This window comes from Monodon monoceros, unplaced genomic scaffold (assembly GCF_005190385.1).
Source record: "Monodon monoceros isolate NGI ecotype Baffin Bay Population unplaced genomic scaffold, NGI_Narwhal_1 Super_Scaffold_12, whole genome shotgun sequence".
Classification (NCBI taxonomy): domain Eukaryota; kingdom Metazoa; phylum Chordata; class Mammalia; order Artiodactyla; family Monodontidae; genus Monodon; species Monodon monoceros.
In genome coordinates this window covers 167597137-167603020 of record NW_021703768.1, presented here as the reverse complement: position 1 = coordinate 167603020, position 5884 = coordinate 167597137, and the positions used below count along the sequence as shown (strand labels likewise).

Sequence of the window (5884 nt, the reverse complement as noted above, 5' to 3'; positions counted from 1 at the left end):
AGGAGGAGCGAGGCACAGGGCCGGGGCTTCACGAGGCTGCACGTGGCTGGACCCATGGGCTTCTCTCCAGGCCTGAGTCTTAGGGCCAGTAGTCCTGTGGTGGGTGAACACGCACCATTCAGAGCCACAGACTCAGGATCTAGAGCCCTCGCCATAAAAAGGAATGAAGTACTGATAGACACTACAACATGGATGAACCTTTAAACGTCACGCTCAGTGAAAGAAGCCAATCACAAAAAACCACAGGGTGTGTGATTCCATTCATATGAAATGTCCAGAACAGGCAAATCTATACAAACAGAAAGCAGATTGGTGGTTGCCAGGGGCTGCAGAAGGGGGTAGAGGGAGAGACTCCTAATGGAGCCTGGATATCTTTTGGGGTTGTGAAAATATTCTGGAATTAGATAGAGGTGAGGGTTGCACAACCTCATGAATGTATTAAATGTCACTGAATTTTCTAGTGCAATTGGTGAATTTGATGTCATGTGAATTTCACCTCGATAAACAAAAATAAACAAAATAATTTGATTTAAAAAAAAGAATCACAGGGACTTCCCTGGTGGTCCAGTGGCTAAGGCTCCATGCTCCCAATGCAAGGGGCCCAGGTTCAACCCCTGGTCAGGGAACTAGATCCCACATGCCGCAACTAAGATCCGCCGCAGCCAAATAAAAAGAATCACAGCCAGCATGGAGAACAGTTTGGGGGTTCCTCAAAACACTGAACATAGAATTATCACATGGTCCGGCAACACATTTCTGGGTACATACCCAAAAGAATTAAAAGCAAATATCAAACAGATTCTTGCACATTCATGTTCATAGCAGCATTATTCAGAAGAGCCAAAAGGGGGAAGCAACCCAGGTGTCCACAGACAGATGAATGGCTAAACAAAATGCAGGATATCATACAGTGGAATATTAGTCACCCTTAAAAAGGAAGGAAATTCTAGGGGTTTCCCTGGTGGCGCAGTGGTTGAGAGTCCGCCTGCCGATGCAGGGGACACAGGTTCGTGTCCCGGTCCGGGAAGATCCCACATGCCACGGAGCGGCTGGGCCCGTGAGCCATGGCCGCTGAGCCTGCGTGTCCGGAGCCTGTGCTCCGCAACGGGAGAGGCCACAACAGTGAGGGGCCCGCGTACAGCACAAAAAAAAAAAAGAAAGAATTATAGAAAAAAAAAAAAGGAAGGAAATTCTGACACATGCTACAATATGGATGAAACTTGAGGATATTATGCTAAGTATAATAAGCCAATACCAAAAGGACAAATTTTACTCTAAGATTCCACTAATATGAGGTCCCTAGAGTAATCAGATTTACAGAGACAGAAAGGAGGATAGGGGTTGCCAGGGGCTGTAGGGGAGGAAATGGGGAGTTAGCGTTTAACGGGGGCACAGTTGCAGTTGGGATGATTCAAAATATCTGTGGATGGATAGTGGTGCTGGTTTTGCACAACAATGTGAATGTATTAATGCCACTGAACTGTACACTTAAAAATGGTTAAAATGACACATTTTTTGTTATGTATATTTTAGCCCAATGTAAGAAAAAAAAAGAATCTAGAGTTTTTAAGTGTCAGATCCCTAGAATTTGGGGACTTTAGGGGTAAAAACCTTTCCTTCTAACCACACTCCAGGCTCTGACCATGGCAGGCAGCACCAGCTAGCTGTCTGTTGCACCCTCTCCCAGTGGCCTGGGCAGACCTGTCAGGAACTCTGGTTGAACGATGCTAGGTATGTTGGGTTACTGGCTCCTCGTAACCAGGCAGACACATATCATGGGGACCTGTGAGCATCTCAGCCAGAGTTCGAGAAGGGCCTTGTTCTTATATTGGGGTTCAAGGAGGTACAGTTTTGGGATTTCCCTGGTTGTCCAGTGGTTAAGACGCCACACTTCCAGTGCAGGGGGCGTGGGTTTGATCCCTGGTTGGGGAACTAAGATCCCACACTCCGTGTGGCACAACCAAAAAAAAAAAAATTATAACAAGGAGGTGTAGCTTTGCTCTGGATTAGGCACAAACAGAAAGTGGAACAATTCTCTATTTGGGCCTCTTGATTTTTTTTAAAATAAATTTATTTATTTAATTTTATTTTTCGCTGCGTTGGGTCTTCGTTGCTGCACGCGGGCTTTTCTCTGGTTGAGGAGAGTGGGGCCACATCTCGTTGCGGTGCACGGGCTTCTCTTACTGTGGAGCACAGGCTCTAGGCACGCGGGCTTCAGTGATTGTGGCTCGCAGGCTCTAGAGCACAGGCTCAGTAGTTGTGGCGCACGGGATTAGTTGCTCCGCGGCATCTTCCCAGACCAGGGATCGAACCCCTGTCCCCTGCATTGGCAGGCGGCTTCTTAACCACTGCGCCACCAGGGAAGCCCATGGGCCTCTTGATTTTTATCTAGGAGACAGGACGAAGGGCACGAAGCTACTGCTCGTAAGTGTGAGACATGATGGGTGCTCCTGGTAGCCAGGGTGTGTGACTTCTCGTCATAGTTTTGGTTTGCACAGTGTTCTTGTTTTTGTCTGTGCACAGACATGATGATGAAGAGGTATTTTTTTAATAGATCTTTATTGGAGTATAATTGCTTCACAATACTGTGTTAGTTTCTGTTGTACAACAATGTGAATCAGCCATATGCATACATATGTCCCCATATCCCCTCCCTCCCACCCTCCCTACCCCACCCCTCTAGGTGGTCACAGAGCACGGAGCTGATCTCCCTGTGCTACGCTGCTGCGTCCCACTAGCTATCTATTTTACATTTGGTAGTGTATGTATGTCGCTGCTACTCTCACTTTGCTCCAGCTTCCCCCTCCCCGCCGCCCTCCCTTCCCCCCCGCCACCCCCGTGTCCTCAAGTCCATTCTCTAAGTCTAGGTCTTTAATATGACTACAGGTCACAACAAGTTGCAAAATAGTACAGAGTTGAGTACCCACCCCCCAGCTACCTCCAATAGTAACATCTTAGGTAACTTTAGTACATTATCCAAACCAGGAAACTGAGGTTGGCACAGCACAATTAACTAGACTTCAGGCGGTGGGACTTGATTTCAGGCCTCTTATTTCTATCTTGCTGCTCCCAGAGTGGCCTCACTTGAGGTTCTGCAACGTTGTTGAATAGCCAAGCTGGTAGAGCCAGATCAACTTCCAGCTAGCAGCAGTCAGGCTGTTTTTTTCTCAGTCCCTCCTTTTGACTAATCCACATGAAGTCAGGGGGTGGGACAGTAATCCATGATATCCAGCACCTCACCCTGCCGAGATCTTGCTGTTCATGAGGTTATCCAGAAAACGTTGTTGGATGGAGTTAACCCTTCCTGTTCTTTTGGTTGCAGTTGTTGGATCATCTGACAAGACAATTAATTGGCTCTGCAGCAGAATTTAAGACTCTGGACGGGCTACGTTGGCTAATTGCACCATAGCAACACCCAGAAACAAACCCTTTATTAATCCTTCCTTTTTTAAATTAATTAATTTATTTTTGGCTGTGTTGCATTTTCGTTGTTGCACGCGGGCTTTCTGTACTTGTGGCGAGCGGGGGCTACTATTCGTTGCAGTGCGCGGGCTTCTCATTGCGGTGGCTTCTCTTGTTGTGGAACACGGGCTCTAGCCGCGTGTACTTCAGTAGTTGTGGCACATAAGCTTAGTTGCTCTGCGGCATGTGGGATCTTCCTGGACCAGGGCTCGAACCCGTGTCCCCTGCATTGGCAGGTGGATTCCCAACCACGGCGCCACCAGGGAAGTCCTCTTTAATAGTCCTTATATTAGCCCTATTTTAGCTTATCAGGCCCTATATTAGCTATCTACTGATGCGTAACAAATGACCCTAAAACTTAGCAGCAGAAAACAACATTTATCTCACGGTTTCTGTGGGTCAGGAATCTGGGAGTGGCTTAGCTGGCATTGACCTTAAAAATAAAACAGCCAGTTATTTTACCAGCAAAATAGGTTTATGCAGGAATAGCAGAGAATTGCAATTCGGGGCAAGCATGCCATAGCAAAAACTGTAGGCAAGTCCAGCAAACAAAGGAGAGGAATGTTATGTTTAGAGAAAAGGGGGAAGTTGAGAGGGGTTGCTTTGAAGGAAAGTCCATTGGAGGACAGTAAGAGTTCAGGGCAGAGATGACTTCTGGTTGGCTAAGTTGTGACAGTTCCCTCTGGCTGGGCTATTGCTGGGCAAGACGAAAACTCCCTTCTTCCTGCTGGGGCAGTAAAGGACAGACACTTTCCTGCTGGGAATGCAAGGTAGGTCTTTTCCTGTTGGGATGTGTAATTGACATCAAGTGATAGTGCATGAGAGCTCCCCCTTCTGGCCTCCTGACTCCATTTTAAATGAAGTTTCCTTTACTCAGTTTCACACTGGGTACTTGTGGCTTAAGGTTTCTTATGAGGCTGCAGCCAGGGTTGAGATCAGTTCAAGGCTCCACTGGGGTTAGAGGATCCACTTCCATGCTCACTCGCTCCACAGGGCTGCCTCATGACACAGAAGCTGGCTTCCACTAGGATAAGTGTTCCAAGAGAGAACACCCAAGATGGAAGGCACGTTCTGGTCTTTTTTTTTTTTTTTTTTTCTTAAACACATGGACGTATTTTTATTATGTAACAAGAAGTCCAGAATCCAGAACTAGGTATTTCCAGGTGCCCTTTCACCTACTCCGCGATACCACAGACTTTTTCTTTTTTGGCTGCCCCATCTTTAGTGTGTCCTCTTTATCCCCAGGCTTGTTGCCTTCTGATTGCAAAATGGCTGCTGCATGTCCAGGTATCACATTTACATTCAAGACAAAAATGCATCTCCCCGGGACTTCCCTAGTGGTCCAGTGGTTAAGAATCCACCTTCCAATGCAGAGGATGTGGGTTTGATCCCTGGTTGGGGAACTAAGATCCCACATGCCGTGGGGCAACTAAGCCCACAAGCTGCAACTACTGAGCCTGCGTGCTCTGGAGCCCGTGGGCCACAACTAGAGAGAAGCCCAGGCGCCACAACGAAAGATCCCATGTGTCGCAATGAAGATCCCACATGCCACAACTAAGACCCGATGCAGCCAAATATAAATAAACAAATATTTATAAATAAATATATATTTTTAAATGCATCTCCCTTTTATCAGGATAGAAAAAGCTTTCCTAGAAACCCCTACAGCATACTTCCATACATGGCCACCCTTACTGCAAAAGAGGCTAGGAATTTGGGGCATAGGAACCCATAGTCTACGAAATGTAATCTTGGAAGTGACATCTCATCACTTTTGCTGTGTGATATTCATTGACTGCAAGTAAAGGGGCTTCCCTGGTGGCGCAGTAGTTGAGAGTCCGCCTGCCGATGCAGGGGACGCGGGTTCATGCCCCGGTCCGGGAAGATCCCACATGTCACGGAGCGGCTAGGCCCGCTGAGCCTGCGCGTCCAGAGCCTGTGCTCCGCAACGGGAGAGGCCACAACAGTGAGGGGCCCGCGTACCGCAAAAAAAAAAAAGAATGCAAGTAAGGGAATTCCCTGGTGGTCCAGTGGTTAGGACTCTGCGCTTCCACTGCAGAGGGTCCAGGTTCGATCCCTGGTAAGGGAACTAAGATCCTGCAAACCATGCAGTATGGCCAAAAAAAAAAGCAAGTTAATAAGTCCGACCCGCTCCAAAGGGAGGGATTTACACAAAGGCATAAAATACCGGAGGGTGGGGGATCACTGGGGACAATCTTGAAAGCTTCCCCTTGCGGGACCCAAAGCCAGGAGCCTAGATGACCAAATCCAGGCAAAGGAAACATGCCCCCAATTCAACCTGGGGTCTGTTCTAGAGATCCAAGCCGCTTTTTCTTTTTTCTGGTCACAGACGGTTCTGCTTGACCTGCAGTGTTATCTTGTGTAGCAGGAAGTGTTTCAGTGGTGTAGACTGCCCTGGGCT

At 47.7% G+C, this 5884-nt stretch overlaps 1 non-coding gene across 1 annotated transcript; it reads left to right on the top strand.

Annotated features, from left to right (window-relative positions):
* Nucleotides 1-5478: 5478 nt before the first annotated feature.
* Nucleotides 5479-5551, top strand: TRNAG-UCC. The gene has a single exon. It is a non-coding gene; the product is annotated as a tRNA-Gly (tRNA).
* Nucleotides 5552-5884: the final 333 nt, after the last annotated feature.